The 10,950-nt window shown below is 42.9% G+C and overlaps 1 pseudogene; it reads right to left on the reverse strand.

Moving 5' to 3' along the window:
- Positions 1-4,264: 4,264 nt before the first annotated feature.
- On the reverse strand, positions 4,265-9,057 carry LOC100462152 (uncharacterized; annotated as a pseudogene).
- Between the last annotated feature and the right edge of the window lie 1,893 nt (positions 9,058-10,950).

Genomic DNA, 10,950 nt, shown 5'->3' on the forward strand with positions numbered 1-10,950 from the left:
GATTAAGAAAATGTGGCACATATACACCATGGAATACTATGCAGCCATAAAAAATGATGAGTTCATGTCCTTTGTAGGGACATGGATGAAATTGGAAATCATCATTCTCAGTAAACTATCGCAAGAACAAAAAACCAAACACCGCATATTCTCACTCATAGGTGGGAATTGAACAATGAGAACACATGGACACAGGAAGGGGAACATCACACTCTGGGGACTGTTGTGGGGTGGGGGGAGGGGGGAAGGATAGCATTGAGAGATATACCTAATGCTAGATGACGAGTTGGTGGGTGCAGCGCACTAGCATGGCACATGTATACATATGTAACTTACCTGCACATTGTGCACATGTACCATAAAACCTAAAGTATAATAATAATAATAATAATAATAATAATAAAAGATTAAAAAAATAAAATAAATAAATTAAAAAAAGAAAAAAAAACTAAAATTCACATGGAAATGCAACATACCTCAGATAGACAAAAAAACTTGAATAAAAAGAAAAAATCTGGAGGCATCACACTACCTGATTTCAAAATATACTACAAATGTATAGTAACCAAAACAGCACGGTGCTGGTTAAAAAAAAAAAAAAAAGTGAGGGAGCAACAGACAGACATAGACAAACGACAGACAAATAAAACAGAATAGAGAACTCAGAAATAAATTTACACATTTACAGTCAACTCATTTTTAACAAAGGCACCAGGAACACACATTCAGGAAGGACAATCTCTTCAATAAACTGTGCTAGGAAAACCCAACACCCACATGTAGAAGAATCTATCTAGACCATTATCTCACCATATACAAAAATTAACTCAAAATAAAGATAACTTCAATGTAGGCCCTGAAACTATGAGACTACTAGAAAATAAAAAATGAGATAAATGCCTCATGAAATTGATTAGGACAATGAATTTTTAAATAGACAACAAAAACACAAGCAACAAAAGCAAAAATAGACAAATGGAATTGCATTAAACTTAAAAGCTTCTGCAAAGCAGAGGAAGCAATCAGTAGAATGAAGAAACAATCTAGAGAATGGAAGAAAGTATTTACAAGCTATGCATCAGGCAAAGGGTTAATACACAAAATAGATAATGAACACAAACTACTCAAAAGCAAAAATACATATAACCTGATTTAAAAATCAGAAAAAGATCTACCCAAAAACTTTGTCCCCCACCATTATTTCCCCACCTTCTTTTCCTGACAGCCTTCAGCTCTCTCCTTGTCATCACCCTTTTTCTTCATCTACCCCAAAACTTTTTCCCCACCATCTTTTTGCAAAGCCTTCTTTAATCTCCCGCTCACCACCCTTTTCCCCATCCATCTACCCAAAAGTTTTTCCCCACCATCATTTCCCCCTCTCCCTGGCCACATTCTTTTTCTCTCTCCGGCTCTCATCACGCTCTTTTGCTCCTCCATCTACCCAAAAACATTTCCCCCATCTTTTCCCAAAGCCTTCTCCTGACTCCTGCTGCTCACCACCCTCCTTTCCCCCTCCATCTTCCCAAAAACTGTTTTCCCCATGTCTTCCCCACCTTGCCACCCTCTTTCCCTTCTCCATCTATTCAAAAACATTTCCCCACTGTCTTTTTGCAAAGCCTTCTCCCAACTCCTGCTCACCATCCTCTTTTCCTCCATCTACCCCCCCAAATGTTTCCCCACCGTCTTTTTACAAAGCCTCCCCACCAACTTCCCACTCGCTGACTTCTTTCCTCTAACCTGCTTGTCACCCTCTTTTCCCCTGTCCATCTACCCAAAAACTTTTTCCTCACCATCTTTTCTTTCTCCATGGTCTTTGTTTTCTGTCCACCATCTTTTTGCAAAACCTTGTCTCCCTCCCACTTGCCAACCTCTTGGGTAGAACAGGGACAAGTAAACTCAAAATCCCACTTGATTTTGCTATTCATAAGCTCCTTATCTCCCACCTTCCCACCAAGTCATTCTAGATTTGAGAGGAGTCAGTAGACTCTTATTTAAGTGGCCGTTTCTGCCAGGATGGGTAATAAGTCAGTTAACATCAGGTGAACCAGCCCCCAATATTTCAATGTAGGTTCTTTTCTATTTTCCCTAAGTGTCGGCTGGTCTGAGAAATAAGCAGAAAGTACTAAAGAGAGAAATTTTACAGCTGGGCCTCCGGGGGTGTCATCACATATTGGTAGGACCGTGATGGCGACCCCGAGCTGCAAAACCAGCAAGTTTTTATTAGGGATTTCAAAAGGGAAGGGGTGTATGAATAGGGAGTGGGTCACAGAGGTCACGTGCTTCAAAGGGCAGTAAAAGATCACAAGGCAAAAGAGCAGAGCAGGATCACAAGGCAAGGGTGAAATTAGAATTACTGATGAGGGTCCATGTCCCTCTGGGCATGCATTGTCTTGATAAACATCTTAAAAGGAAATTGAGTTGGAGAGCAGACAACCGGTCTGACTAAAGTTCACCAGGCTGGAATTTCCCCATCCTAGTAAGCCCGAGGACACTGAAGGAGACCAGGGCATATTTCATCCCTTATCTCAACCGCATAAGACACACTCCCAGAGTGGTCGTCTATAGGCCTACCCCTGGGAATGCATTCCTTCCCCAGGGTTATCAATTATTAATATTCCTTGCTGGGAAAAGAATTCAGCGATATTTCTCCTACTCACACGTCCATCTATAAGCTCTCTGTGAGAAGAAAAATATGGCTCTATTTTGCCCAACCCCACAGGCAGTCAGACCTTATGGTTATCTTTCCTTGTTGCCTGAAAATCACTGTTATTCTGTTCTTTTTCAGGGTGCCCTGATTTCATATTGTTCAAACACGCATGTTTTACAATTTGTACAGTTAACACAATCATCACAGGGTCCTGAGGTGACATATATCCTCAGCTTACGAAGATGATGGGATTAAGAGATTAAAGTAAAGACAGGCATAGGAAATTGTAAGAGTATTGATTGGGGAAGTGATAAATGTCCATGAAATCTTCACAATTTATGTTCAGAGACTGGAGTAAAGACAGGCGTATGAAATTATAAAAGTACTAATTTTGGGAACTAATAAATGTCTATGAAATCTTCACAATTTATGTTCTTCTGCCGTGGCTTCAGCCGGTCCCTCTGTTTGGGGTCCCTGACTTCCCACAAGTTAATTTGTTCCACCTTCTGCTGAAGTATTTCTTTGTCACCACATATTCACCACCAATCTGGTTTCCTCAGAGTCCTCTCCTAAAATTAATCTATAGGCAAGTTTCAACTCACTCTCATTTCCAAACCAAAAATTATTAGACCCAAAGCTAAAGAGCACCTTGTCTCAACAGATAAACTGGAAGAACACCAAACTAAGAAAAAAAACTCTTCTTGGCATTTTCCCTCATTACCTAATTTCCAATTGACCTGCATATCTCTTATTGCTCTCCTTTTCCCTTCCCATTTCTCCCTCTTAAGCCTTGCCACTGAAAGATGATACATCAGTTTGTTAGAAAATTGTCAGCAGCAGCAAGATGTCCATTTATTTTAAGTTGCTTTAGTCTTGTTTGAGTTTTAAGATAAAGCCTATTTCCAGGGCATATTTTCTTTCTTGTGTTGTTTTACACTAATTAGGAAAAAAAAGAATAACCCTGTGTAGAAAAAAATTGAAAAGGTTTTACTTTTAACAAATTCACAAATATTTTCCAAAGTGCATTTAAAAAAGCTGTGCCCTTTAATGGTTCTTTAAAAGTATCAATTTTGAAAATAAAATCTTACACAATTAAGTTATTTCAAAATAACTTAATTTGCACTTGCATTCAGGGAATGCTTGAGCTTCCAAATATTAACAATTGACCCTTACCTATGTCAATGTTAAAACAAATATGTTGAAAAGAAAGTTGATTGATCTATACCTTGTCCAGTGCTTCAATATTTGCATCATGGGAAAGCAGTTTTTCTGCCAGTGATGTGCTCTCACTATACACAGCATACTAGAGAGCAGTGTTGCCATAGACAACCTTAAGGTTTGGATTGGCACCACGTTCCAGCAGAATAATGGCACAGGCCTCTTCTTGGCAATGTACAGCCTGTGCGTGTTAGATGAAGAAATAGATTGTAAATTCTAAGAATTCAAAATACACATTCTACAGGTTTCACCAATTAGTTATATTTAAATGAGATCAATTTATTTTAATTCTATATGTGTAAATCAAATCCATGTCACGCTGAAAGAGTTGGCTACTATATACCTGTATCAAAGGCACACTCTTTTCTTTGTCACAGATGTCAATTTGGCATTTTCTGTTCACCAGGAGAGTGACCACTTCCACATGGCCACTGGCACAGGCCAAATGTACAGCACTTCTACAAGAATAAGACTTTTTAGGAAACTGTAGTGCAGTATCTCAAAACATACAATCATTCATGTAATTGTAAACATTGAATAGCATGTTTTTCCTCTGCCTTCAAAACAAATACTTAATTTTTTTAAAGGAAAGTACAATACTTATTAGCTCTTATTGCTCACTACCTTAATGAAAACAGCAGCCTATCTGAATAGAATGAGCTCTGTCTTTGGATTCAGTTCAACTAGGGCTTGAGTCCTACTTTAAACCCTGTCACTTACCAACTATTGCTTAGCCTTTCTGTGCCTCAACTTCCTCATTAATAAAGATGACAGTAGTAGCTTTCTCAAAGGACACCATCATGATGCTCAAATGAGGAACTATGTAAAGTATTTAGAATAGTTCCTACAACAACTCAATAATTTTAAGATTTTTGTTTTTTGAGACAAGATCTCACTCTTTTGCCCAGGCTGAAATGCAATGGTGTAATTCTACCTCACTGTCGCCTGGAACTCCTGGGCTCAAGTGATCCTCCATCCCCAGCCTCCTGAGTAGCTGGAACTACAGATGTGCACCAGCATGCCCAGCTATTTACTTAAAAATTTTTATAGAGTAAGAATTTCACTTTGTTGTCCAGGCTGGTCTCAAACTCCTGGCATCAAGCAATCCTCTCCCCTCAGCCTCCCAAAGTTCTGGGATTATAGATGTGAGCCACTGCACCCAGCCAGGTATTATAATTACTACTATTACTAGTACTTAACAAAAACATTTTAATTAAGTAAAATGATACAATTTACCTGCTTTGTAAGATGACTTAACGAGTAGTTCACATTTTAACACCTCTGATATTTGAGTGCCATTTATGATTCATGATTTATTACAACTATAATTGATAGCATTTAAAAAATTATCTTATTGATATATAAAATTATGGGGCATCACACAATCCATGAGGCCTTACATTAAGTAGAATACGGTATACTCAGCAGGTCTAAGGCAGTTCTAGGCAGATAACTAGCACTTAAATACATTTTAGTTCTTAAAGGTACTATGGGGAAAGAGCACTGAAATAACAATAACACATATTTTAAACAAATTAATTATTTGCATTTTCAAACAACTTGAAGCCAAAGGAAACTCATGATTCAAATGAATATGTATGGCTCATTATATTCAATACTTATATTTACAGAATATATGCAAATAAGACTTTCCAATGATTAATATTAGTATTTAAGACTGATAAACTTTTGAAAGGGCAGTTAAAGATTATCTTCTACTATTTTCTAACTTCGGAAATGCTTTTGTTTGAAAGGTGGGAGATAAAGTTTCAATGAGATTAAGTCCCGATATTCTCATTTTAAATCTCTCAGCTTGTGCAGGCAGAGGTAAACATGAAGTTTTTAAAGATGGAAGGATTCTGAAAGATAGAATACGTCTGCTACATAACAGGTACTCAGGTTATGTTTGATGAATAAATGGAATGAAAGAATGGATAAATACAGTTGGGGAGTTCAGTATTTTTAAATAAACTCCTATATAAAGCAATGTTTTTGCAATAGTAATTATTTGTACGTGTTATTTTTATGTTTAAAGAATACAATTGAAATGATTAATCTATCATTGTTTGCATAAATGGAATGAATCTACATATAAGAAAAACATTTGTACGTAATAAAATATATACATAATAAAATCAGGAAACATAAATAAAAACTTTCCATTTTCATTTCTGAAGAGGCTAAAAGTTCAAAGATAATAACACACACAATAATGATGATAAAAAATAGAAAGTGAGAAATTTTTTTTTCTGTGAAAGATTTATATTCTTCTCTTCTGAAAGATTATTCCATTAATAATAAACCGACACTAGAAGTTTTGTACATGCTCACTGCAGCAATCACAATAAGAAAAAGGAAAAAAAAACTTTATTTAAAATACAAATGCTCAGAAATTACAAATTTTTATCATATTTTTACATATTTTTTGCTAAAACAAGACCACAGTATGTTTGTGTGTATGTATAATCAAACTAATTTTTTTTCCTTGCTGGCTATATGACAAAATACATCTTCGCACATCAACGTACTTCTCTATCTATTGTCACCTTCAACGGTCACACATTACTCCATTTTATAGACGCAATTGAAATTTATTTATAGGATCCATTCTGTGGGTTCTTTCTAAAATAAGTCCTGCGAAAAATAAAGTGCATGTATCTCTACTTCCTAGGGGTATTTTAGTATAATGGAACTCATGGGTAAAGGGCATACATTTTTAACGCAGTACTTTATCTGTTTGAAAAGCAATCAGCAACTTAAACTTTAAGCAGCAGTATAAAACATCCTCACAAATGTTGTGGATAGAAAACAGTTTCATTCCTCTTTTAAATTCTTATACCAGAAATGCGAAGGATTTTTTCCTATGTACATAAGTAACTTGTAGATCTGGAAAAAAGTACTTTGCCCACTTTTAGAGTTTTTGATGATTTGATATGAAAGAATTCCATGTAAAATGAAGATGTACTTTTCATCTAATGTGTATAAATAACTGACACATATAATAGATTATATCTGTAACATGTTTATCAGTAACGTATATCATATGATATATAATAAAGAATATAGGCCAGGCACAGTGGCTCACGCCTGTAATCACAGCACTTTGGGAGGCCGAGGCAGGCAGACAACTTTAGGTCAAGGGTTCCAGACCAGCCTGGCCAACATGGTGAAACTCCGTCTCTACTAAAAATACAAAAATTAGCTGGGCGTGCTGGCACGTGCCTGTAATCCCAGCTACTTGGGAGGCTGAGGTAGGAGAATTGCTTGAACCCGGGAGGTGGAGGTTGCAGTGAGCCAAGATTGTGCCATTGCACTCCTGCCTGGGCAAAGAAGCGAGACTCCGACTCAATATATGATGAATTCCCTGTTAAATGAAAACATACTTTTCATCTGAATATATATATTATATAGTAAATATTTTTCAAGTATGTTCTTTTATTTTGTTAATTTTTTTCTGAAATACAGGCAGTTTTAATTTTTAGTTTGCTAAATAAATCTTCATAATGTCTGCTTGTGAGGTCATTCTTAGAAAGGCCTTTGTCAACATAAAATGTACCTGGAAAGTAAGTGTTTGTATTTTCTTTGGTACTTTTCTCATTTACATATATAAAAATTTCAATCTGTATTCCAATCTGTATGTTTGTGACATGAAATGTCATTAGTTTTCTTCAAACAGCAGACATTTTTTCATTAATAATTCATCCTGCTCATGAGTTCTTATGTATATCTTACATAACTTCAGTGCTTCTGGGTTTCCTATTCTGTTCCATGCCTTTATCTGTCTTTTCAGCTGTTAGTAAACAATTGTAGAAATAGCACATTTTGATATCTAGAGGAGCAAGTGTTTTTTCACTCCATTATGAAATTTTTTAAAATGTCATCACAATAGTAAAAGACAGCAGGTGTCACGCAAAAATGTTAAAAGCTTGATATTTTCATTCGGTTTACGTAAAATTGATAAACAGAAAGAGTTCACATTTTGAGAAAAATGTGTCTTCCCATTCAAGAACACAAAACCCACCTCCCGCTTCCAAGTTTCTCTCTAAGAACCTTCAGTAAAGAACCTATCTACACAGGCGGATACGGATGTAAAACGGACAGTTTAATGAGAACATTTTGCCTACTGAAAATAACTCACGATATTTTTGATAGGGGAATGAATTATCTCATTACGCACCTCCTATAATATATATAATACTATATTTTAAACGTGTACATTAAAAATAACAACATCGTATATGCTTAACTTTATGAGTTAAATCACTCAAATTCTCCACCAACTGCTCCAGCCAGGAAATTACGAGGGATGGAAAGTAGCTGAGGCCTGATTTGGCTCCGCGGCTCCGAGGGTGCCCGGCGCCCTCCAAGGCCCTGTCCCATGGGTTGCGGGGAAGCCGGGCCTGGGGACCCCCCTCTCACCCTGGGCTGACCCCAGCTACCTGTGCTGCTTGTCCCGGGCGTCCAGGTCTCCGCTCCTGCGCTCCAGGCCGCGCTCCACCTCCGGCCCTTGACAGCCGCCCTGTGTATCTTCCGCAGTTCCGCGTCCCCGATTCGGTACCCGGAACCGTGTAGACGTGGTCTATGGCGCCCGGGGCCGTCGGCCCCCGCGGCTCCCGAAGCCGAAGAACTTCTTCGTGGTGGTGACTTCTCAGAACCCCAACCACCGGCTCCTGAGCGGGGGCTGCTCCCTGTCACCTTTTCACTGCCCCCCACCGCCGACCCAGCCCCAAATCCCCGATCCAATCCCGAAATCCCCTATCCAGCCCCCATATCCCCGATCCAACCCCAAATCCGCAATCCAACCCCAAATCCCCGATCCAATCCCCAATCCGCGATCCCAAATCTGCAATCTAACCTAGAATCGCGATCCCAAATCTGCGATCTAACCTAGAATCCGCGATCCAGCCCAGTCCACCACAGCCTTCAGCAGCGACACTCGGTCTCTGACCTCTCCGACAGAGTGAGCCTCGAAAGCCCTTGGGCGCGCGCCTGCACCGCGATGGCCGTCCGGCTCCCGGAAGCCTCAGAGGACAGGACGTGCCCAGGTGGGAACTGGGCTCCACAGCACAGCTCAGCTGTGGCTGCAAACCGTGTGTCCAGCCCAGAGCCAGGCCATCCAACTCCCACTCCCCTCTCGCCAACCAGTGCTGGCTCCTCCATTCCTTCACCAGGGTCTTGGGGCCTTGGGTCATCTTTGGGACCTCTGCTCTCCCCAATTCGTCCCCCTGCAGCTCCAGGCCCCCAGCCTCGGCTCACATACCCCTAAGGACAGGGCATTCACTCTGCTAGAAGCACCTCTGGCTGCTGGGTGCACCTGCTGGGTTGATCAGGCAAGCCCCACCCAGACAGCACCCGCTTCAGCATCCCCTCTCTGTCCCCATTGTCAATGCATACCCCCGCTGAGCCCAGCCCAGCTCTCAGTGCCCAGGACCCCTGAGGCTCAGATGGGCAGATCAGCAGGGGCACATGGAGCTCCCTCCTTCACCCCCCAGGATGGGACCCACCTGGGGAGCATGTGGATGGGGGTCCCATCTCCAAGATCCAGAGGGGTGCAAGTGGGATGTGCCCCAGCTGCAGCACGGCCCTCTCCTAACCCCAGCCCGTCCTAACCCTCAGTGACCCTGCACCCTAGAGTCAGTGCAGTGCTCTATCCTCGGCTGAATCCAGTGGAGCCTGGACGCAGCTTCCGCCCTCTGTGTTGGGGTAACCCTCGGCTGTCCCATGTCAGGGTCCCCTCATCTGCCCCCTTGTGCAGTGGTTCCTAGAGATCACTCTCACAGGCATCAGGTGCATGGCCCAAGGTCGGTGCCAGTGCCCCTGGTGCAGTGCCCGCTGTCCAGTCCACACTGGCCGCCCTGGCTGGCTGCAGTGGAGGCTGCAGTAACAGAAGCCTCACTCCCTCTGGCCCCCACTCCCCTCTCCCACACAGGCTAGCCACTGGGCTGGGGCACGTGGGCTGCCTGCCTTGTGCTAAAAATGGAACCCCAGACTTTCTGGGTTTAATAATACAATCCTGCCCCACAGGGCCCTCCCCATTTTCTGGGCACACCCCAAACATCTTCCATGGGAGAAATTGGTCACGTGAGCCCAGGCATCCAGGAGCCCCAGGTCTGATGCCCGGGGAGGAAAGGGCTTGCCAAGGCTCTTCCCCCAGTTCCCAGGATCCCTGCCAGCACCCCACTGGCACAACTCCCCTCAGCACAGTGGGGGAGATGCTGCTGGGCGTCCATTTGGAACCAGCCCCAGGGGCCACAATGCACAGCAGCACTTTCCTGTAGCCATGGCTACGCCATGGCCGTGAGTGACCAGGGCTGTTTCTGTCCAAGAGACACACTGTCCTGCCCCGTGCACTCACCCTCCGCTTTCCCTGCCCACCCTACTCAGGCCTGGGCTGGGGATCCCGAGCCACAGTGGCTCAGCCACCAGCCCCACCAGCCGCCTGCCCAAAAGGATGCTCCCCAAGCCACCCAGACATGAGGAACCCAAGAGAGCTCTTCCCCGGGTCATTCAACCACCCACTCCTCAGCCTCCCTTCACCCTGCCCTGCACTTCGAGAGGCTCTGTGACCCACCCCCCACACAAGAACTCAAAGGAACGCCCCTCTCTTTTTGGGAGAAAGCTCTGCTGGCATCAGGGACCACTGAGGGAAGCAAGCACATGGAGAGTGGGACTCGGGTCCCCCATGACTGTGTCCCAGCAGCCCCACTGCCAGACACTTCTGAGCTGCCATGGGTGCCTGTTTCACAGGTAGGAAAACCGAGGCTCAGATCCAGGGAGCAGCATTATGTGTGGGCCCACCCATCTTTCTCCACAAGCCCCAGGAGCCCAGCGGCAACAGTGGGGAGACCCTGCCCTGCCTGCCTCCACCCTGCCACTGGCATGCAAGTTCCCCCTGGGATGTGGCTGCCCACCTGCAAAGCTATGTCCTTGCCACCCAGGTCTGAGTCGTGCAGAGCTGGCTCTGGTGGCTGTAGGTGCCACAATCACAGAGCCTCAGGTCTTCACATCCCCGATCTGTACTGCCACAGCCAATGGCAGTGAAGACAACTGTCCTCACATGGGGCTGCTGGCCTGGGGGGTGCCAC

This window comes from Pongo abelii, chromosome 14 (assembly GCF_028885655.2).
Source record: "Pongo abelii isolate AG06213 chromosome 14, NHGRI_mPonAbe1-v2.0_pri, whole genome shotgun sequence".
Taxonomy (NCBI): domain Eukaryota; kingdom Metazoa; phylum Chordata; class Mammalia; order Primates; family Hominidae; genus Pongo; species Pongo abelii.